The sequence below is a fragment of the Stegostoma tigrinum genome, chromosome 40, assembly GCF_030684315.1.
Source record: "Stegostoma tigrinum isolate sSteTig4 chromosome 40, sSteTig4.hap1, whole genome shotgun sequence".
Classification (NCBI taxonomy): domain Eukaryota; kingdom Metazoa; phylum Chordata; class Chondrichthyes; order Orectolobiformes; family Stegostomatidae; genus Stegostoma; species Stegostoma tigrinum.
In genome coordinates this window covers 1,649,230-1,674,040 of record NC_081393.1, presented here as the reverse complement: position 1 = coordinate 1,674,040, position 24,811 = coordinate 1,649,230, and positions in this window count along the sequence as shown.

Sequence of the window (24,811 nt, the reverse complement as noted above, 5' to 3'; positions counted from 1 at the left end):
TCAGTGCTGAGGGAGTGACACACTGTCGGAGGGTCAGTACTGAGGGAGTGCCGCACTGTCGGAGGGTCAGTACTGAGGGAGCGCCGCACTGTCAGAGGGTCAGTACTGACGGAGTGCTGCACTGTCGGAGGGTCAATTTTTAGTTCCTGAAGAACTATATCTAACTCCTTTCAGAAAACATTCAATTTTTTGACCATACTCAATTTGAGGGACAGAGATTTCCACAGGCTCACTACTCTCTGGGTGAAGGAATTTCTCACCTCATTCTGAAATGGCATCCCATGTATCCTTAAACTGTCACCCTTATTCTGGACTTCTTGGACATTGGGAACATCCTGAGTGCGTCTCCCCAGTCCAGGCCTGTAAGTGTTTAATATGTTTCTAAGAGAGCCGCACCCTCCCACCTCATTCTTCTAAACTCCAGGCAAATAACACTAACCAATCCAGTCTCTCTTCATACATCATTCCGGCTATCCCAGGAATCAGTCTGGGAAACCTTCATTGCACTCCCTCCTTAGCTCGAACATCTTTCCTCAAATAAGGGGACGGAAACAACACACAATACTCCAGGTGTGGTCTCATCAAGGTCCTGTATAATTGCAGCAAGACATCCCTGCTCCTGTACTCAAACTTTCTCACTATGAAGGCCAACATACTATTTGAAAACAGCAAATGCTGGAGATTGCAGAGCATCCTTGGAGAGAGAACAAACTAACGTTTCAAGTATAGATGACTTCACATTTATCCACATGTATGCATTTTACATTCTCACTCAAATCACAGTGAAGCATTTCTGCATCCTCACAGCTGACCCTCTCATCCAGCTTTGTGTTGTTCGCAAACTTGGAGATATTATATTTAGTTCCATCATCTAAATCATTATTACAATTTTCCCTCGGTCTTGGCTAGACTTTCATCCTGAACCAAACTCAGTGTGATGGATCATTTGAGGATTAAGGAGAACCCCAAAGCTTTCTGCACACGAATGTAAAGCAGGAGAGTAGCCAGGGAAAGGGTTGGCCCACACAACGACAAAGGAGGGAATGTATGTGTCGAGCCACAAGAGGTAGGTGAGGTCCTACATGAATACTTTGTGTTGGTATTCACCAAAGAGGAGGAATTGGTGGACAATGATCTCAGGGAAGGGAGTGTCAAATTTCTATGCCAAGTAACTATTAAAAAGGAAAAGGTGTTGTGCATATTAAAAAGTATTAAGATAGCTAAGTCCCTGGGTCCTGAAGGGGTCGATCCCAGAATATTGATGGAGGCAAGGGAACAAATTGCTGGAGCATTGACAGACATTATTGTACCCTCTCTGGCCACAGGTGAGGTCCCAGAGAACTGAAGAATATCCTACGTTTAAGAAGGGTAACAGGGATAATCCTGGAAATTACAGGCCTGTGAGTCTCACATCAGTGGTAAGGAAATTATTGGAAAGGATTCTCAGGGACAAGATTGACACATATTTAGAAGCAAAAGCACTTATTAGTGATAGACAGCATGGTTTTGTGTGGGGTGGAGTGGCTGTGCTCCACTAATTTGATCAAGGTTTTTGGAGAATTGATGAAGATGATTGATGAGGGAAAAGTGGTTGATGTTGTCTACAAAAACTTCAGTGAATCTTTTGACAAGGTCCCTCTCATGACAGACTGGTACAAAAGGTGAGGTCACATGGTATCGGGGATGAGCTGGCAAGATGGATACAAAACTGGCTGAGTCATAGGAGACAGAGGGTAGCGATGGAAGTTTTCCGGAATGGAGGGTTGTGACCAGTGGTGTTCCACAGGGATCTGTGCTGGACCTCTACCGTTTATGATCTACATAAATGATTTGGAGGAAAATGTAGCTGGTCTAATTAGTAAATTTGCAGATGACACAAAGTTTGGTGGAGTTGCAGATAGTGAGGATGACTGTCTGAGGATACAGTAGGATATAGATCAGTTAGAGGCATGGGCAGAAAAATGGCGGATGGAGCTTAATCTGGACAAATGTAAGATGATGTATTTTGGAAGGTCGCGTACAGGTGGAAATTATACAGCGAATGGCAGAACCCTAAGGAGTATTGATATGCAGAGGGATCTGGGGTGTGCAGGTCCACAGATCCCTGAAGGTAGCAGCACAAGTAGACAAGGTGATTTAAAAAGGCCAATGGCATGCTTACCTTCATTGGAAGGGATTTAGAGTATAAGGGAAGACAAGTTATGCTGCTGCTTTGTAGAACTTTAGTTAGGCCACACTTGGAACATTGTGTACATTTCTGGTTACCACACCACCAGAACAATGTGGATGCTTTGGAGAGGGTACAGAAAAGGTTTACCAGAATGTTGGCTGGTGTGGGGGGTTTAAGCAATGAAGAAAGGTTGGATAGACTGCGTTTGTTTTCCGTGTGTAATACCGGAGATTGAAGGGTGACCTGATAGAAGTTTATAAGATTGTGAATGGCAGGGATAGAGTGGAAAGTATGAAGCTTTTTCCCAGGTGGAGGGGTCAATTACAAGGGGACACAGATTGAAGGTGTGAGGGGACAGTTTAAAAGGGATGTACAAGGCAGGTTTTTTTTACACAAAGGGTGGTGAGTGCTTGGAGTGCATTGCCAGAGGAGCTACTGGAAACAAACACTGTATCAGCATCCAAGAAGCACCTGGACAAAGACGGGAATGGGAAGGGAACAGAGGGATATGGATCCTGCAAGTGAAGGCAGTTTTAGTATGGAAGGGCAAAATGTGTTGGCGCAGATTTGGAGGGCCAAAAGGACTGTTCCTGTGTTGTACAGTTCTTTGTTCTTGATCATTGCTTTTGTGGAACATTGCTGTGTACATATTGGCTGCCATGAAATCTGCATTCCACATGTGAGAAATTGTCACAGTAGTTCATGCAGAATCATATAATCCCTATAGTGTCGAAGCAGGCCACTTGCCAGAGGTAAGTCCACACTGACCCTCCAAAGAGAATTGCACCCACACCCACCCTACAATCCTGCATTTCCCATGGCCAGTCCACCAAACCTGCACATTTCTGGACTGCGGGAGGAAACTGGAGCACCCGGAGTAAACCCCACGCAGACACGGGGAGAATATGCAAACTCCACACAGTTGCTGAAAGATGCTGGTCCCTGGTGCTATGAGGCAAGTTTTAAATGATGTCCTAACCTCATGACCAGCCCATAGTAAATTTCATTGCACTATGATGAGGCCCACTGCTCTGCAACAATTATTGATGCAAATGAATGGATAGCATGTTGGTTTTCTATGAGCAGTTCTGGGAAGAGAAGCATCTTGCAATGTCATTGTCTACTTTGTCAGTGCACAGTCCATGTTCAGCTGAGAGTTCTGCAGTGGGATTCATAAATTTCTGCTTTTCCAACCTTGGAACTCCATTATTGCTCTTCAGTCAAATTTGAGACCTTCGCTGTAAAACCTTTGTGTTTACTGTGGCCCGCCAATTTGTCCAGAGGACCAGAGGTCACTGTGCCATTGACACTGTCAGGAATGAGTTATGTTTTAAGCTTGTGTTGTTCCACAGCCTTCGTTGTAGCTCCAGGGTACACAGCGAAAGCTCTGTTGTATCTGAAAGGGAGACTATGTTTGCCCTGTGTGTTGAAAGCTACATTCAGTTCTGGGCATCAGGAAGGGCATACGGGGCTTGCAGGGCTTGTAGCTGAGTCAGTAGAATGATTCCCATGCTACAAAGGTGTGGAAAAGCTTGCATAACCTGAAAAACATCATTCCTTATTCTATCTTCCCACTTTGTCAAGTATTTTTCTACATGTGAGCTTGGGTGGCAGTGTGTGAAAGTTGGAGCATTTGCATTGTGTTTCCGAGAAAGAGTTAAGTACACTAAATAAAATCCTATTTTCAGAAAAAAAACTGTGTTTCCTACAGTCACAGCACATAAGCAGGTGGATATGGAACTAATTGGCATGGTGATCCTTTTTGAAAAAAACTCAAATCTGGAGTGGGAAAAGAGGGTAACCATATTACCCCTCCACATCCTCTCATAACAGCAATAAAACCTTAAAATTAAAGCCAGACCATCAGGCTGATGTTGGAAAGCAGTCTGGCCACTATTTGCAACACACAAGTTCAGAGTCTGATGAAATACTCCCAGATGAGTGCAGCTCCAACAACACCAAGAAACTCAACATCATCCAGCTAAGTGGAGAGTCTTTCATCTCAAGCCTGATCCGTTCCTGCTTGACTGGCGCCATATCAACCATCTTTAACATTCACTCCCTTCACCGCTGACACACAGTTGTGGCAGTACGTACCATCTACAAGATGTACTGCAGATTTTACCAAAGATCCTTAGACAGCACCTTCCAACCCTATGGCCACTTCCATCTGAAAGGACAAGGCCAGAAGATACATGGCAACACCAGCTTGTGCAAGCCACTCTAAGTTACTCACCATCCTGACTTAGAAATATTTCATCATTCCTTCAGGGTCACTGGGCTAAAATCCTGGAATTCCCTCCCTCAGGGCATCATTGGTCAACCCGCAGCAGGAAGACTGCAGTGATTCAAGAAGGCAGCTCACTCCCACCTTCTCAAGGGGCAACTACGGACAATAAATGCTGGGCCAGACAGCAATGCCCAAATAAATGAAAAAAGAAAATGAAAAGGTTCACACACCAAGGGATAGTGGAAATCCACAACTCTCTCCTCTGTGTGCAAAGCTATTGAACCTGGGGAATTGCAAATTTGAAACTGAGGCTGATATCCTTCTGGATAAGGGTATTCAGGATTACAAAACCAGATGGAGTTCAGACACAGATCAGCCATGATAAATCTGGCTGAGATATTCTAAATTAGAAAAGACATTTTAAGGTGAGTATGTCTATTCTTGACATTAAGGCCACACTTGACTATTTATGACATGGGTGACTGAGCAAAATTGGAGTCCGTGTGAACTGGGAAACACTTATGTTTGTTAGACCATACCCAGGAAGCTGGAGGTCAGTCATCTCAGCCCCAGAACATTGTTGCCGTACTTCCTCGGGGGATTGTCCTCGGCCCAACCATCTCTATGTGCTTCATCAATGACCTTCCCTCCATCGTAACATCAGAAATGGGCAAGTTCACTGATGACTGAACAATGGTCAGCACCAGATACTGAAACAGTCCATGTTAAAATGCAACAAGAATGATATCTAGGCTTGGGCTGGAAAGTAGCAAGTAATATTCAGGCTGCACAAATACTAAGCAATGACCATCTGCAATAAGAGACAAATGAAGCACTGTTCTTTGACATTCAAATGTGTTACCATCACTGAATCCCCCATTATTACCATCCTGAGGGTTTTCATTAAACAGGAACTGAGCTACAAGAACAGGGCAGAGGTTGGGAATTCTGCAGTGAGTAACCCACCTCTTGACTCCCCAAAGCCTGTCCACCATCTACCAGGCACAAGTCAGGAGTAAATACTCCCCACTTGCCTGGATGGGTGAAGCTCCAACAACACTCAAGAAGCTTGACACCATCCAGGACAAAGCAACTCTCTCTCCATTGGCACCGCACCCACAAACATCCCACTCCCTCCTTCGCTGACACTCGCTAGCAGCAGTGCATACCGTCTACAAGGTGCTCTGCAGAAATTTACCAAGGTTCCTTTGACAGCACCTTCCAAACCCATGATCCTTTACCATATCAAAGGACAAGGGCAGCAGAAACATGGGGACACCACCATCTGCAAGATCCCCTCAAGGCCATTCACCATCCTTACTTGGAAATATATCACTGTTTCTGGGTGAACATCTTGGATCTCCCTCCCTAACTGCACTGTGGGTGTCACGTTTCAGCAGTTTGCCCATAGCTTTGAATGTTCCTATATTTCAACTGCTCATCCAAGTACTTTTAAAATATTATGAGGTTTCCCACCTCAACTACCCTCCCAGGAAGTGCATTCCAGATTCCCACCACCCTCTGTATGGAAAAAAGCTTCCCTCTAATCCCCTCTAATCCTGCTTTTCCTTTTAAAATGATGTTCCCTTGTGACTGACCCTTCAACTAAGAGAGCAGTTACATTCCATCCACCCTGCCCATGCCCCTTATTCAGGTTCCCTCTCAGTCTTCTCTGCTCTAAAGAAAATAACGTGAGTTTATCCAGCCTCTCTTCATGGCTAATCTGCTCCAAACCACGCAACATCTTGGAGAATTTCCTCTGCAGCCGCTCCAGTACACTCACATCCTTCCAGAACCACACATGATACTCCACGTGTGGCCTCACTAAAGTCCTGTGCTTCTCCAATATAACTTTGCTGCTCTCATAATACACGCCAAGTCTGAAAAAAAACCAAGTGTCCTGTAAGCTGGCCTAACTACCCAATTAACCTGCCCTATCACCTTCTGGAATCTGTGAACAAGCACGCTAAGATTTGTCTGTTCCTCTGAGCTTCCCAGTGTCCTGCCATACATTGAGTACTCTCGTATCTTGTTTCTATATCATAAACTATGTGGGACCGAGCACTGATCCCTGTGGTACATCCTGGACATTGGTCTCCAGTCGCACAAACTGCTTTCTAACACTATCCTCAGTCTCCTACCGCCAAGCCAACTTGGATCCAACAAGTTACCCTGGGATCCCATGTACTTTTACCTTCTATATCAAATGTTGGAACCCTGTCAAAGGCTTTTGCTGAAACCCATGTGAACTACATCAGCTGCACTACACACGTCTACATATCTAGTCACTTCCCCAAAAAATGCAATTAGTATTATTAGGCATGATCTCTTTCTGACAAATCCATGGCGACGATGTCTGATCAACATTTGCCTTCAAATGGACTGAAGCAGTTCAAGAGACAGCACACCAACACCTTCTCAAGAATAACCAGGGACAGACAGTATTGGTAGCCCAGTCAGTGATGTCCACATCCCAAGAGTGAATAAATAAACTTGATCCAAACATACCACCTTGTGGAGGTTAAAGAATGAAGAGCTCCAAGAAAGCAAAGTGCCATAATTTCAAACCAGCTGCCAATCTATGCTAACAGTGCAATGTCATGATTAAGTGAAAGGCTAGTTCCCATGAATATAACGGGAACACGTGTGAAGAGCATTTGTTTTAATGACTAATGGCCCATGAGCAGTAGAGTCAAAGGTTGTATAATTTTCAATTAATATTTGCTGGGTTGCCTGCTATTTAATTGATAAATGTTGAATTCTGCTGGGTACGTGTAGGTTTTATGCATGGTGAGACTAAGTGTTTATACCTCATTGGATTCAATAAAATAAATGACAGCTGCAGTGGGAGAATAATTCCAACATAATGTACAATGATATTGGCTGACATTCTGATCTTTCGACAGAAATGACCTTGTTACTGAAACTTGTAGATAATCATTAATTGTGATTATAGTCGAATGAAGATTTTTCTTTTTATTGTTGAGGGTGTAATTTGTCATCACCTACTAAGAAACATCAATATTTCCGTCCACTAGAGAGGGACAACTGATTCTATATAGCTTGAGGTGCAATCTCCATAAGCATAGGACAATTCAAGAAAATATATCTCCATGAACTACAACAGTGATTGAACACACTGCATTTCAGCAAAGTAAATTTTTTGCCGTCACTGCCGCAGGAATTCTGGGACTATATTCTAACAGGCCTGAAGTTGCAACACGCTATCTGTCAGGAATTAGACCATGTGGAACCAGGTAATTGGCAACAGCGCGTACCATCTACAAAATGCAATCAAGTCATTCTCAAACCCACAACTTCTTCTCCAAGCTACTTGCCATTATGAATTGGAAACATATCACCATTCCCTTAATGTAGCTGGGTCAAAATCCTGGACCTCCCTCGTTTGGATGTGAACCTCCATCTGAAGGTCTTCAGCACTTCAGTAAGCTCCAGCACCTTGAATAGATGGATTACGGGTGAACAGTAAATGTTGGTGCACATACAGAATGCATAAAGAAAAAGTCAAACTGAAAATGATAAACAAAAAGAGGATGGATCATGCGTACCTGAAGATGAGGTGTCAGCCTGGTGAAGCAACCAAACAGGAATACTTGCACGCCAAAAAATATAAGCAGCAAGTGACAGACAGAGCTAAGCGATCCCACAACCAATGGATCAGATCTAAGCTCTGCAGACCTGCCACATTCAGTTGTGAATGGTGGTGGATAATTAAACAATTTACTGGAGGAGCAGGCTCCACAAATATCTCCATCCTCAATGATGGAAGAACCCAGCATATCCATGCAAAAAGATGAAGCTGAAGCATTTGTAACAAATGTCAGCTAGAAGTGCCAAATAGATGATCCATCTCTGCTTCTTCCTGTGGTCCTCAATATCACTGATCTTCAGTTTTCGTTCAATTCAATTCACTCATGTAATATCTAGAAACGTTTGGAGACAGTGGATACAGCAAAGGCTATGGGGCCTGACAACATTCCAGCAATAGTACTGAAGACTTGTGCTCCAGGACTTGCCGTTACCCCAGCCAAGCTGTTCCAGTAGCGCTACAGCACTGGCATGTACCCGACAGTGTGTGAAATTGCCCAGGAATGTCCTATTCACAAAAAGCAAGACATATCCAATCTGGTTAATTACAGCCCCGTCAGGCTACACTCAATCTTCAATAAAGTGACGGAAGATGTCATTCATAGTGGCTTCATGCAGAATACGCACAGTGACAACCTGCTAATACTCAGACTGGGCTCCACCGAGACCAGCTCCTGGCCTCATTACAGCCTTGGTTCAAACATGGACAAATGAGCTGAATTCCCGAGGTGAGGTAAGGGTGACGGCCCTTGACATCAAGGCTGCATTTGACCAAGTGTGGCATCAAGGAGCCCTGGCAAAACCAGAATCAATGGGTATCAGGGGGCAAACTCCCCAGTAGTTAGAGTCCTACTTGACACATAGGTTGTGGTTGTGGGAGGTCAATCATCTCAGCTCCAGGACATCTCTGCAGGAGTTCCCAAGGGTAGTGTCATAGGCTCGACCATCTTCAGCTGCTTCATAAACGACCTTCTCTGCATCATAAGGTCAGAAATGGGGATGTTTGTAGAATGTTCAGCACCAATTCCAAAACCTCAGATAGTGAAGCAGTCTGTGCTCAAATGCACAAGATCTAAAAATTAGCCAGGTTTGGGATGCAAGGTAGCAAGTAACATTTGTGCCACACAAATGCTAGGTAACAACTATTTCTAATAACAATCAAAACACTGTCCTTTGACATTCAAAGGTGTTACCATCACTGAATCCCCCATTGTTAACATCCTGGGGGCTACAGTTGATCAGAAACTCAACTGGACTAGCCATATGAACACAGTTGCTACAAGAGCAGGTCAGAGGCTAGGAATTCTGCAGTGGGTAACTCACCTCCTGGCTCCCCAAAGCCTCAACAAGACATCAGGAGTGTGGATGAATACTCCCAACTCACCCAGATAGATGCAGCTTCACCAACACTCAAGAAACTTGACACCATTCAGGACAAAGCAGCCCGGTTAATTGGCAGAACATCTCACTCCCTTCACCACCGATGCTCGGTAGCAGCAGTGTGTACTATTTACAAGATGCACTGCAAAAATTCATCGAAGATCCTCAGACGGCACCTTCCAAATCCACGGCCACTTCTATCTAAAAGGAGAGGGGCAGCAGACAAAAGCACCACCTTCAAGTTCCCCTCCAAGCCACGCTCCATCCCAACTTGGAAATATATTGCCATTCCTTTACTGTTGCTGGGTGTAATTTCTGGAATTCCATCTCTAAGGGCACTGTGGGTCGACCTATCATACAGGGACTGCAGCAGTTCAAGAAGGCAGCTCACCCACACCTTCTCAAGGGTTAAGTGGGGATGAGGCAATAAATGCTGGCCCAGCCACTGTTAAACATTGGATTTGGAGAATATTTAAAGGTATCTGTGAAAAGCGAAAATTCAATTTAAGAAACAAACACTTGTGAAAAGATCTTATTTTGACTTGGGCTGCAAACGCCAAAACTGGCCAGCATTTGAACTAATATCCCACTTTACATTCAATGTCAAATGCGATCAGTTTACACTCCTAAAATGTGCCTGTGGAATGTTGTGCTATCATGGAAATTTAGGCTTTTGTTATTTATCTTTGTGACAATGACTATGCTACAAAACAGATAGGTTTACAGCAGTGAAAGTTCATATTTCACCCAAGTTGTATTATAACTGGGAATCTTTCTGAGCCTTGACAAGTAACTGAAGGGATTGAAGCAATAAGACCCCAGGTGCTTCTGTTCTGACAAACTGAGTGATAATAGTGGGCTTTCTAACTGACCTCTTTCTAAGCAAACTCTCACAACAATGGAACAGCAACTCAAACTCTCAACAAATCAAAAAAAAAGTCTGCTCTTGACATCTGAGGTATTGCTGAATGCTCAGCAGCCAATGGTTTTGGGGAGGCAGTGAGTAAGATAAACAAGCGAACTGAGTCAGAGGAATGCAGAGATCTCAAAGGCTTGTGGAGAGTCGGCGGGTATAAAGATCAGGAGGAATGAGACTATGAAGAGATCTGAACACCTGGTGTGTGAAAGAGAACAAGTGAGCTGAGCTGAAGATTAAAATGTTTTGCACATTCTTACAATGCAGATTTTTTTTCCAAGGCAATTCCTGGTTTAATCACTGTTTACAAATGTTTCAATCTCTTTGGAAGTGATGCTTGGAATAACCCCTTCATTAGCTGATAGAACAAAGGTATCCTTCAAATACTTTCAATTTACAAGGCTGATTGCTGTGAGGTTACCACAAGCAGACAGGCTGTGATCTGGAGAGCATCTATTTAAACACTTCTCATTCATCATCAAAGGGTCAGCAATTCCCCAGCTGGATGCTGTAAAAGTCCTCAGTCAAGCTCATGATTAATGCTTCAGGAACTCACAGACTTTCCCAAATTGAAGGGTGTGAGTTCACATCTTTATCCCTGGCGACCAATCCCATCACTGGTCGGGATTCTGCACAGCCCACTGTCGCACCCCCATCACTGTCCGAGACAATGCAGGATCTCAGAAAGTAAACGTTACCACACCCAACTCCATGACTGTGTGATGTGTCCCACAGTTGCTGACTACAAGCTGGAGAAGATGATGTCGCCCATCGAGTCTGCTCTGCCATTCAACGTGGTCATGGCTTATGTGGATTTTGAAGTCACTGTTCCACCAGCTCCTCATGCCCCTGGGGTTCCCAAGAAACCAAAAATCTGTATGTCCCAGACTTAAATATATTCAAAGATGGAGCGCACTTAATGCTCCGGATACAGCATTTAAATAAGTTTGTCCTTTTCAGTAAGATCACGTCTCATTCTTAATTGCGAGAATATAGATGCACACTGTGTCCCAAGTATGGCCTCCCCAAAACCCTGCACAACTCAGCAGGACTTTTAATTGCTTGCTGTACCTACTTGATAACTTTTGTTTCCCCTGCATAATTCTCTGAACATCAATACTTGAAGAGTTTCACATCTTTTTGAAAAGTTTTACTTTTCTACTCTTCTAACCTCACACTAGCCTGCATACTTCTTCATCTGCCTCATTGTTGCTCATGCACTTGACATATCTCTATCTTTGTGTCTTCTTTACAGTTACAATGCATCTCACTTTGTACAGTCAGCAAACTTAGATACATTACTCTCTGCCTCTTCATGTAAAAATCATCAATGTAGACGGTAAGTAACTGATGCCCCAGCACTGCATTTTGTGGCACATTATTAGCCACAACTAACTCAGAAATGCACCGTTAATCCCTACTCTTTAGTTCCTGTCCATTAGCTAATCTTTCATAAAGATTAATATAGCAACCCCACTAGAACTTATTGTGCGTCCTAACCTTTTGTGTGGCGCATTTCCAAATGCCTTTGGAAACAAAGTACATGACATCCACCTTATTAGTTACATCCTTGAAAAATTCAAATAAATTTGTCAGTAGGCAGACCATGCAGGTATTGGTTTAATGGCTCATCTGAAAACTGGCACATCAGACCAATTGGTTGTCCCTCAGTACTGTACTGTGAGTTTCCGTGTGGTTTAAGTGTTCAGGTCTTTGGGGTTGAACCTTCTCATCTCTGAGCCGAGATTTCTCCTCACTGGGCCAAGTCTCGTCCTGGAGTAGATGCAGTTGAAGAAGTGTGGCCAGTTGAGAGAGGATATTCCAGAGAGTGGCTGACCCCCAGCACTGTGAAGTGAAGGCAGGGTTAGAAATTACACTGCAGGCCCTCGCTGAGGCTCTACAGCCGAGCACACAAGCTTCCTAATGGAGCCTGATGTAGCACCCTGGCCCAGCCTGAATTAGCTGAACAATTTAAAAAAAAACTTTATAAAATATACATTATCTAGCCACTACATGAAGAAGTCCAGCAGGTTTAGCACTGTTTCTGAGGACCATAGTTGGGACATCAAAAAAAACTGGTGTAAAAATTTCACAGTTGATGGAATGACGGAGTGAAGAAACGGCAAGAACTTCCCTAGATCCAAAGAAATGCATCTGGGACAGGGAAATAGGTTTGGAGGAAGAGACATAGATAGAGGTGACTGGGTTCACGAGGGGGAAAGAAATCTACTGATGTAAACCCTACAGGCAGCAAGATATTTGTGATCAGAACGGGATCCAGCATTAAAGGTGAATCCTGACCTGAACTAGATCGAAGGGAATGGCCTGCTGCAAATTGGCACTCAGATCTGAAGAGGAAAAATGGGCTGCCACGTTTCTGACATTCCAGCTGTGTGTACATTTTACATGCTTCATTGATTATAAAGTGTTCTAAGGTTAGGTAAGGCACTATATAAATGTAAGTCTATCTTTTATTCATTTGAAATACCCAGGGAGCTCGTAAACGATCCCTCTATTTGAGGGACATTTCAGGTTTACAGCAGCTACTCTCAAAGCAGCGACCCCAATTCAACGTCCATCCAAACACACAGTTACTTTTCACTTCTGTTTTCCTGCACTAATGGCACCTCCTTAAACAGACAAGCTGTAGTTTCGGAATGATTTATCAGGAGTAAAAATCAAAATCAGTTCACAATAGCACCAAGAAGAACTCGGATCAATGCAAACTGGAGAAGGCAGTCTGTAAATAACAGGCCTCTTCTCCATTACTGCCAGCTGAAAAATACAACCAGGTCAAACAATTTTAGAAAACTGTCCAATCAACTACTTTTACAGTTGTTCATTTTAGGGACCCTGTTCTAAATTGTGCTAAGAAAATAAATCAACTTTCCAGGATATGGGGTAGATTTTCAGAATAATACCGGGGATAAGCAACCTTAGATACTGGGACAGCCTGGATAAACTGGGATTCTGAGCAAAGAAGATTCTGTGGAGATTGCATAGGAGTATTTAAAATTCAGAGGTGTTTGCTAGAGGGAAGGAGAAGAATGCTTCTCAAAGCAGGGTGGTTGGTGGCAATGGAAGACAGATTTAAGATCAAAAGAACAAAGGAGCAGATGAAGAGTACTGCTTATATGCAGCAGGTTGCTGTGATCAAGAAGGCATTGCCTGTAAAAAGTGGTGGGAGCAGATTCAACAGTTGTTTTCAAATGGGAATCGGATAAGAAGGTGAAGGGCGAACATTTGCAGGGCTCTGGGCCAAGACTACTTAGACAGTTCTTTTAATCAAAAACAGAGAAATGACAGGTTGAATGCCTCCTCCTGTTCCTAGCGAACAGTTTGGAGGGATTGAATGGCTTCAGGCTTGTGTGGCTGAACGCTCTCATCCTGTTCTTGTGCAAAAGGGGAGAAAGAGAGAGAGAGATGAAGATGCTTTGGGAGGAAATTCCAGAATTTCAGACAGTAGCAGCTGAAGGCATGGTTGTTAAGGACTGAAGGAAATCAGAGAGCTATTCATGAGAGGCTAGAATTTGAGGAACACAAAGATCTCAGCTAATTTGCAGATGGAGGAAATTCCAGGGAAAGCTGGGAGAGATATAGATAGGTCTGAATGCAAGGCTGGAATTGTCTGTATCAAGCTCTCAAAGGATGCAAGGCGAAAGGTGAAAAGGATTTCTCCACTGACAGGTTTATGAGCGGCAGGGCTTGGAGGAGTTGAGGTTGCAAAGTCAAGTCATGACTGGAGTGGTCACTGGTTTGGAGAGTGGACAGGCACAAATGGAGGTTTGAGCAGCAGACTGTCTTATTGCAGCTGACTCAGATCAGCTGAATCATCAAATGGAAGAAATCTTTCTTCTCCGTAAAAATCATGGAGCCCAGGGAATAGCATTCCCATGAGCTGCATAGGATGGTCTAAACCTATCACTTATAAACATTACACGAGGGCTAGAGATTGTGAAAGAATTATCAGCAAAACTTCCCCTTTAAAGATTCAGAAGCAGTATTTGACATTACGCTGTTGGTAGCATGCCTTTACTGTATATGGCTTGTGTGCTATAATTTTCTCCTTTGAATTCCAAGCAGATTTATTGCTCCCTCACCTTTGATCTGCGCTTTTGATAAATCACAGTTAAAGAACTCTCACTTGTTCCTGATTAATGGGCAAACGTTTACTCTGTGGTTCTTTGAATTGTCAGACTATTCTTCACCAAACATGACTACAACCCCCTTCACATCCACATCAACTGAATCAGGATTAGGGAAGAAAAATATATAAAAACACCATCAAATTTAGTTTGCATAATCAGCATTTTGCAATTCCACAATGAGGAAGCCATTCAACCCGCTGCTCCAGTTCCACCATCCAATTATGGCTGTTCCAGACTTGAACTCCAAGCAAGTCCATCATGAAACTAAAATCTATTCCTCTCAAATTTCATGTTTCCAGCTGACCTCTCTTCACCCCCACCACTGTTTCTCAATGGTCATTCATGGGACAAAGGCATCACTGACTGGCCAGCATTTATTGCCCATCCCTGATTGACCAGAGGGCAGTTAAGAGTCAACCACATTGCTGTGGGTCTGGAGTCACATGTAGGCCAGACCAGGTAAGGATGGCAGTTTCCTTCCCTAAAGGACATGAGTGAACCGGATGGGTTTTTTCCAACAATTAGCAATGGACTCACAGTCATTATTAGATTCTTAATTCCAGATATTTTGTTGAACTCAATAAAAAATCCTGCTGTGATAGGTTTTGAAGTTGGGTCCCTGGAACATCACCTGGGTGTCTGGATAAACAGGCCATCACTCGCCCCAGCAGTTTTCTTGAGAGATTTAGAGGGAGAGAGTGGGATTTCCCACTCACTTGAAGAAGTAGTTGCTGACTTATTTCATATTTTAATGCTCTGACCGCCCCTGCACCCTGAGAATATCCTCCTCCTCCATCAATTCCTTTCATCATCATTAACACCTCAACTGGTTCATCCCTTAATCTCTGAAATTCGAGGGAATGCAAGCCGAGTTAATGCAGTTTGTCCTGGTCATTTAGCCATCTTCTGCCTTACTATAAACCTCCTTCTGCCCATCCTGTGTCCATGAAAATACTGAATTGCTCCACAACAGCACACAGTAATCGAGAAATTTCCTCTGCAGTTTCAAATGTGCTCCCTCTGCAACGCGGTACTGGCAGATTTCTATCAGAGAATTCAAATTACTTTTCAATTTGCCCCTTCAGCCAGCGAGAGAGGAAACTTTTCTCTTGGCATGTCTCCCTCTGAAGCAACAAAGCTTTAAAGTCAGAATCAAACCACAAATCCTGCATTGGCTCCAAGATTTAATCACCAAGCGAGACGTATTAATACAGAGCAAGCAAAATGAAGTTCTACTTCTTCCTTCACAAAATGAAAAAAACAGTTAAGTCTTATCTTTCAGCACTTGGTTTGGCTCTCTGAGACCAAAAGAGATCTGCTGAGATTGATGTGACAGTTGGAGTGATGATGCTGGGTGGCTTCTGTTACAAGGGGATTGGTCCTGTCAGATACATATGCTGAAGAGTCTCTGCCATCTGGAGAAACCGGTTTTGCCACCTCAGATTACCCTGTTCAAGTTATTTCCAAAAGGAAACTGTCAGCTGAGGACAGGGCAGCCAGCCACTTCAGCTTTGCCACGTATTAAATGATGTAAACTCATGCACCTAACTGAGGCCATTACTCCAGCATTGAGAAATGAGTTAAAGTAGTAACTCACACCAGGAAATATACCACTCCATGTCCACACTCCTGTCCAATCTGGACTCACCAGTCTTTCTTTTTGACAATTCTCATGAAAATTCAGGTTACTGATCTGGAATCATTTTCAAACCACTGTCTGGTTTTTCTCCCCCCTATTGCTGTAATTTCCTATAACCACCCTACATATGTGCTCTGACATCCTGACCATTCCTGGTTTTATTTACTCCACCCATGGTGGCCCTACCTTCAGGCTCCTGGGCCCTTAGCTGTGAAATTCCCTTCCCAAATCTCTTTACCTCTCTAACTCTCTCTCCTCCTAAGAACCTACCTCTCTGAAAAAGATTTTGATCACCTGTCCTGATATCTCCTTGCAGGTTTGCCTGATAATGCTCACAGAAAATTTCCTGGAATGATTTGCCATGCCAAAGGTGCTATAGTAATGCAAACTGTTGCAGAATTTATATCTTAAATGTGAACTGCATTGATGAGGTAGTGACAAAAAAACATTTCTGGATGTGCTGAAGTATGAAGATATATTTCATGGAGATAACAATCATATGTGACAGTCTAATTTATCTTGGAATGTTGCCTGTCTGCAAAGAAGCTACATAAGGGTTTTGTGATTACTGCGTATGTTTGGTCTACATGATATCTCAAAGTAGATTGTCATCCCACAGTCTGGACATAATAGGTTCCGTGAAAAGTACTCTAACCTTGGAGACAAAATGTCCCAGGTTCAAGCTTCACTCCAGTACAACAGTGAGGCACCGTTCGAGATGTTGCCTTTTGGACAAGACTTTAAAACAAGCCTCACTTGTGTGGACATAAAAGATCATATGAAAAGGCTGCGGGAAGTTATCCCCAGTATCCTGACCAGTACTTAACTCTTGAGCAACCCTGAGAGAAGAGGTGATTTTGTCACTACCACAATGATGCTTGTGGGTGCTTGCTATGTAAAAATTGGCTGCTGTGTTTCCGACATTACAACAGTGAGTACCCTTCAAAAACTACTCCATTGGCTGTAAAGGGCTCTGAGGCTGTGTAAACTCCTTTTCAAGTCAATCTTTACTTCGTTTTTATTTTCTCTTCCTGTGAGGCACAGGTGCGGATTTTAATCACTTCCTAATCCTGAGTAAATACGCTGGAATGAAAACTGCCCAGATTCCAACTCAAATCGAATAAAATCCTTTGATTTAACCTTACCATTTACAGCTCAAGCAACAGCAACCAGGCTGCCCATTCTCCTGATCCTTTTTACTATAACCAGGCATCTGTCAGTGCCCGTTCTCTGAGCCATCGCACTGTTCACACGGTTTCATTCACCTGCGGGCCAGTAATTTAGCAGTTGAAGTTGCTTGTTGAATTACAACGTTATGATAACAGGGTAATCGAGGTACTTAAGCAAAGAAACAATGAGGTACCATTCTGCCTAAGTTTTATGATGCAGTTTTGACAACATAATAAAGTGGTTGGAGCTCGTTAAACACATTTTCGCAGCCAGTCTGTCTCCACAGCAATGGCACTCAGGTAGTCACATCAAAAACACAAAGCGGAAAAGTAATCTCCTCTTCAGAATACCCTGTTATAAATCTTCAGATCCTGAAAAGCCAACACTTGCTGTTCATCAAATTGAAACACTGCTGTTTTGGGGGGATCTTTGAAGTCAGGCTGATCTCACTTACTGCAAGAAACAGACCATAAAAATCCTTAACACACATGATTGATAAACCCCTAATGGGGCTGAACAAAAGGACAAGGTTTGATGCTTTCCTTTAAGGGGAATTTACAGTCTGCAGGGTTTGGAAAATGTTTCCTCCGCTTCTTGATGCAGCATTGCACTTCTCAAGTGGGTATGAATGGATTGGTGAGACTTTATGTTTTCTGTGGCTGTGTTGCTAGCTTTTCTTCGAAGGCCTTATGCGAACATGTGAGGAAGATGTGGGCTTATCACATGATTGTGTGAGGGAAGAGATCATTCTTGTTTTGCTTCTTCGAGAGCTGGCTTCTTTTGGAAAACTAACAGCCACATCCAGACCTCTGAGTCTCCACTTAAGGTTTAAGTTCAAATACAGCTGCAGGGCAGTGGAGAGTATGCTGTCTTTCAGCCAGAAGGTCAGGGATTTATTGCTGACTGCAAGGACCTAACATGCAGTGCTGGTTAATACATCCTGTGCAGTATTGAAGGAATGAATCATAACTAATTCCTGTTGATAATCATGGTCATTGTCTCCATCTAATGATTTTCCGTTGGCCAAGTAAACTTAGAAAGTTAGATACTCTTATGCAACCTGTTCAGATGTGTTATGACATGAGCACATGCGACTTGAACACAGGTTGTCTGACCCAGACCGGGGACCACAATGGCCCTTACTCGAAGAGGTGCAGCAATAAGCTGGGCTGCAGATATTCAACACGAGCTGACAACGCAGGAGGCAGACACTGCTCCACTTACAAAAACCAAATGAACTGCAGATGCTGTAAATCAGGAACAGAAACAGGAGTTGCTGGAAAAGCTCAGCAAGTCTGGCAGCATCTGTGAAGAAAAAAATCAGTGAACATTTTGTGTCCGGTGACCCCTCCCTCAGTTCAGACCTGAAATGTTAACTTTGATTTTCTTTCTTCACAGATGCTGCCAGACCTGCTGAGCTTTTCCAGCAATTTCTGTTACTGGTCCACTTATAGAGGGTGAGATGTGGATAGCACAGCGGTCAGAGGTTATGTGTTAAACTCCATCTCCTTCTGCTGTTTCAGAAACATAGTGTTAAAAACAGTTTCCTGTATCAGTGCAGCTCAGGGACCTTTACTTCACCTTATCCATGGGCAATATGGGCTCCACTTACCAAAGACCGAAACAGGTTCAGCAGCACGAGGTCAGGACAGAAGCTACACACCACATGCTTTCAGAAGCAGTGGGAGTCTCCGTGTGTAGATGAGGTCTATCCAAGGTATTTTTATAATGATGAGTGTTTCTAACTGACATAGTGTCAACATTCAACAAACTCACTTGAGTTTGATGACAGTAAAACATCCTGAGAAGCCCCACAGGAATATAAATTGAAAAGAATTAAAAATCATGCCATGAGGAGACACTGACAAAATTGACCAAAAACATGGTTGAAGATCTAGTTTTAAGGAGCACTTGAAAGAGGAAAGAGAGGCTGAGAGATGGAGGGAGAGAATTCGAGTTTCAGGCCAGGAAAGCTGAAGGCATGGCAATTAATGATGGAATGATTAAAATCAGGGATGTAACAGAGACCAGAACTGGTAAAGAATTAAGATCAAAGGGGTTCTGTTCTGAGGAAGGGTCACTGTATCTGAAAACGTTAACTCTGATTTCTCTCCCCATATGCTGCTAGACCTGCTGAGCTTTTCCAGTAATTTCTGCTTTCGTTTCTGATTTCCAGAAACAACAGTTATTTGTTCTTTGTCACAAAAGGGTGCTGGTTAGGAGAATATTCCAGAGATGGGGAGGAATTTGGAATAAAGATGAAAATCTTAAAACTGAGGTATTGTCAGACTGGAGCCAAAATAGGCCAATGAACACCAGGGAGAGAGGGAATTGGAAAGGGTTGTGAGATAGGACAAAGGCAGTAGAATATTAAACACATTTGTCAATGAGTCACACCACTTCGCTGTCAACTGAAGCTACGTATATCTGATGAATAGTCAACCCCTTATCATGTCAATGTGGGTCAATAAGTGGACTGGAAGTGAGAAAATATCACTTAATAAAGGAATACAGGCTAATCACAAATGAGTTCCCAATGAATATTTGTTAGTGAAGGAGGTGTTGGTATGCTTGCCTTTATTGGTCAGTGCATTGAGCACAGGAGTTGGGGAGTCATCTTGTGGCTGTACAGGACATTGGTTCGGCCACTTTTGGAATACCGTGTTCAGTTCTGGTCTCTCCGTTATAGGAATGATGTTGTGAAACTTGGAAGGGTTCAGAAATGATTTGTAAGGATGTTGCCAGGGTGGGAGGGATTGAGTGATAGGGAGAGGCAAGAAAGCCTGGGGCTATTTTCCCTGGAATGTCAGAGGTTGATGTTTATAAAATCATGAGGGGCGTGGATAGGGTAAATATCCAAGGTCTTTTCTCTAGGGTAGGGCAGTCCAAAACTAGGCTTAAAATGACAAGGGAAAGATTTAAGAGGGACCTGACTGGCAGCGTTTGCACACAGAGGGTGGTGTGTGTATGGAAGGAGCGACCAGACGAAGTGGTGGAGGCTGGTACAGTTACAGCATTTAAAAGGCATCTGGGTGGGTATGTGAATCATAAGGGTTTAGCGGGATATGGGCCTATTGCTGGCAAGCAGGAATAGATTAATTTAGGATATCTGGTTGGCGTGGATGAGTTGGACTGAAGGATCTGTTTCCATGCTGTACAACTCTACGACTCTATGACTACAGATAAGACAGCAGAGGTTTCTGTGAGCTTGTGCGTCAATACGCTGTTAGAGGTTTCTTTCTTGGTTTAAAAAGAATTGAAAGGTGCACGGATTTTCTTCTCAAACATCACTTTAAGGCATTTCTGAAATAGTGAGCAAAGTGACATGTGTGATTTTGGGAAATAACAGAAAACATAAATGGTCCACCTCACATGGGACTCTTTCCTCCATTTCACCTCCTCCAGTACCTCGCTGAGTAATATATGTCGTTATAAACATGCTGCTGTCAGAGAAGCTCAACTTTTCTTCATTCACTCATGGGGTGTGGATGTTGCTGGAGGGACCAGCATTTATTGCCCACCACTAATTGCCCTTGAGAAGGTGGTATCAGCTGCCTCCTTTACCTGCGACAGTCTATGGCATGAGGGAAGACCCACCCACAATGCTGCTGTAGAGTGGCTTCCAGGTTTTTGACACAGTGACACTGAAGGAGCAGCCATATAGTTCCAAGTCAAGGGGGGTGCGTGGTTTGGAGAGCAATCTGGAGGTGACTGTGTTCTCCCCATGTCTCTGGACAAATTGGCTCAGGTTATAAAACATTGGTTTTATCCTGAATTAGTTAGCAATGTCTTCATTGGAAATAAATTACAGTGAGATCGACAACAATGGGATGTTACTTCCCAAAGGTCAGCTATAGCTCAATGCATTGTACTCCCATCTCTGCTACAAGCAAGGTTGGAGGAATGCACCATCAATGTGGTCCACTGTTCCACATAATTACGATATTGAATAAGATTGACCGAGATGACCAATTGAACACCTAAACTATGGTGATTGTAATGTCAGCCTATGAGGCAGGTTGGCCTCATAGAATGTGAGTTCCCTGATTGAGGATGTTAACCTGGACCCACCAGGGAGCCCTGGCTGACAGATAGAAATGGGAAGGTCACGGATTCTGTTACTCTGAAAGCTGGCTCTGAGGAAGCTGAACCAGTGTCAAGGATTCTCCGCATGCAAACGAAAGTTGACTTGGTGACAGGATACTGGCCTCTGTGGAGTTATTTCATTGCCATATCAGGTTTAATTTTAAAAAGTGTCTCACAACCAGGTTTCTTTCATAAATACAAACTATCAATCTAATATCAAACAAAATATATTCAAATTAAAATAGTTTACATTCACAGTCTATAATATGGAAGTATAAATATTTATTCCTCAAAAGCAAACACACACAAATACGCACTTCAGGCAAAGCGGAACACATTGGATTTCTCTCTGCAGAGCTTCATTTTAAAAGAAAATCACTCTTTGGCCATGCGAGTTATTCTTGCAGGCAAAAAGAATAAAACACAGAATGTTCTGAGATGTGTTTCTCTGCTGTTCTAGCCTCAAGGCCTCTGGAATGGGATGGGATGGTCTCTGGAATCTTGGCAGATACAATTTACTCAGAAAATACAATATGAAGGTGCTCCTTTTTAATCACTGATTCAGAGAAACACCATGTTTCACGCTGACTTTCATAAGATGCTCTTCTCAGAAATGGAGAAGGTCAGCTGGGCACCCTTCTTCACAGAAATAAAAACTGAAATTGCTGGAAAAGCTCAGCAGGTCTGGCAGTATCAGTGGAGACAAATCACAGCTAATATTTCGGGTTCAGTGATCCTCCCTCAGAATGAACTAAGGCTCAGTGGACCCAAACTGTTAACTCTGATTACCCCTCAGAGATGTTACCAGAACTGCAGAGCATTTCCTGCAACTTCTGTTTTTGTTTATGTCTCAGTGCTTCATTGCTACAAAACTGAGTGGGACATCAGACGTTTCGCCCTCACCTTTGCTAGTGAAGCAGCTTTGAAAGGATGCTACAGGTGAGAGCAGCAACAAAATGCGTGTTAATATGAGCTGCACCCCCTGCACACTGCACCACGGGATCCTGATTTTTTTCACAGCGTACCCACAAGCTCACAACAATTTCATTCAGCCAACTGTTCTCCAGGAAGTAATGGAAAAGTTTTTGATTACAAGTGCATCCGTTGACTAAGTGTCAGGAATCACGCTCTCATCGTAACTGCTTGCTCATTTGTCCTGACAAGACATCCACCAACTCTGTGATTAGGAGAGACAGTACATTAATGGAGTCACTCTCTCTCTCTTATCACAGCTCTGACAACATTTAATGTTATCAGCAATGCACTCTATCTGTGAAGTGTGGACTGCCATTCAAAACCTGCCTGTGCAGGGGCTATGCTCCAAATGCTTGTGTGATTTCTAATAAACCTGTGGGACTATAACCTGGTGTTGTGCGATTTCTGACCTCGTCCAACACCGGCACCTCCAGCTCATTGGTGGCCTTTGGAAAGCAGTGATCCTAGACAGGAAATGAATTCAGATGGTCTTTCACAGTCGTGACCTGCACACTATCTAGCATGTTACTATCTGTTATTCATCGCCTATTCAAGAGGCCCAGAAACTTCGACAGCCATCTTAAACTGCTCAGTTCAACGGTCCCCACTCAATGGAAAAGGAAGAATGGGCAATGAATGCCAAATTAGCCCGGGATATTGAAGCTTCTTGAAACAGGAACAGAAAGGAGCAGGTACAGGTTCAACTCAATTATACTCCCAGGTAGGAATGTGACTGCATGGCCAGCCAATCCAGGTATACAGCTCACTACTGACCCTCTGACAGTTCTGTACACCCTCAGTACTGACCCTCCGACAGTGTGGCGCTCCGTCAGCACTGACCCTCCGAAAGTGCGGCGCTCCCTCAGCACTGACCCTCCGACAGTGTGGCGCTCCCTCAGCACTGACCTTCCGACAGTGCGGCGCTCCCTCAGCACTGACCCTCCGACAGTGCGGCACTCCCTCAGTACTGACCCTCCGACAGTGTGGCGCTCCCTCAGTACTGACCCTCCGACAGTGTGGCGCTCCCTCAGCACTGACCCTCCGACAGTGCGGCGCTCCCTCAGCACTGACCCTCTGACAGTGCGCCACTCCTTCAGCACTGACCCTCCGACAGTGTGGAGCTCCCTCAGTACTGACCCTCCGACAGTGCGGCGCTCCCTCAGCACTGATTCTCTGACAGTGCGGCATTCCATCAGCACTGATCCTCTGACAGTGCGGCGCTCCCTCAGCACTGACCCTCCGACAGTGCGGCGCTCCCTCAGCACTGACCCTCCGACAGTGCGGCGCTCCCTCAGTACTGACCCTCCGACAGTGCGGCGCTCCCTCAGCACTGACCCTCCGACAGTGCGGCACTCCCTCAGTACTGACCCTCCGACAGTGCGACGCTCCCTCAGTACTGACCCTCCGACAGTGCGGCACTCCCGCAGTACTGACCCTCCGACAGTGTTACACTCCCACAGCACTGACCGTCCGACAGTGCGGCGCTCCCTCAGTACTGACCCTCCGACAGTGCGGCGCTCCCTCAGCACTGACCCTCTGACAGTGCGGCACTCCCTCAGCACTGACCCTCCGACAGTGCGGCACTCCATCAGCACTGACCCTCCGACAGTGCGACACTCCCTCAGTACTGACCCTCCGACAGTGCGGCACTCCCTCAGTACTGACCCTCCGACAGTGTTACACTCCCTCAACACTGACCGTCCGACAGTGCGGCGCTCCATCAGCACTGACCCTCTGACAGTGCGGCACTCCCACAGCACTGACCCTCCGACAGTGCGGCACTCCCTCAGCACTGACCGTCTGACAGTGCTACGCTCCCTCAGTACTGACCCTCCGACAGTGCGGCACTCCCTCAGCACTGACCCTCCGACAGTGCGGCACTCCCTCAGTACTGACCCTCTGACAGTGCAGCGCTCCCTCAGTACTGACCCTCCGAAAGTGCGGTGCTCCCTCAGTACTCACGCTCTGACAGTGTTACACTCCCTCAGCACTGACCCTCCGACAGTGCGGCGTTCCCTCAGCACTGACCCTCTGACAGTGCGGCACTCCCTCAGCACTGACCCTCCGACAGTGCGGCACTCCCTCAGTACTGACCCTCCGACAGTGCGGCACTCCCTCAGTACTGACCCTCTGACAGTGTGGCACTCCCTCAGCACTGACCCTCCGACAGTGCAGCACTCCCTCAGTACTGACCCTCCGAAAGTGCGGTGCTCCCTCAGTACTCACGCTCTGACAGTGTTACACTCCCTCAGCACTGACCCTCCGACAGTGCGGCGCTCCCTCAGCACTGACCCTCTGACAGTGCGGCGCTCCCTCAGTACTGACCCTCCGACAGTGCGGCGCTCCCTCAGCACTGACCCTCTGACAGTGCGGCACTCCCTCAGCACTGACCCTCCGACAGTGCGGCACTCCATCAGCACTGACCCTCCGACAGTGCGACGCTCCCTCAGTACTGACCCTCCGACAGTGCGGCACTCCCTCAGTACTG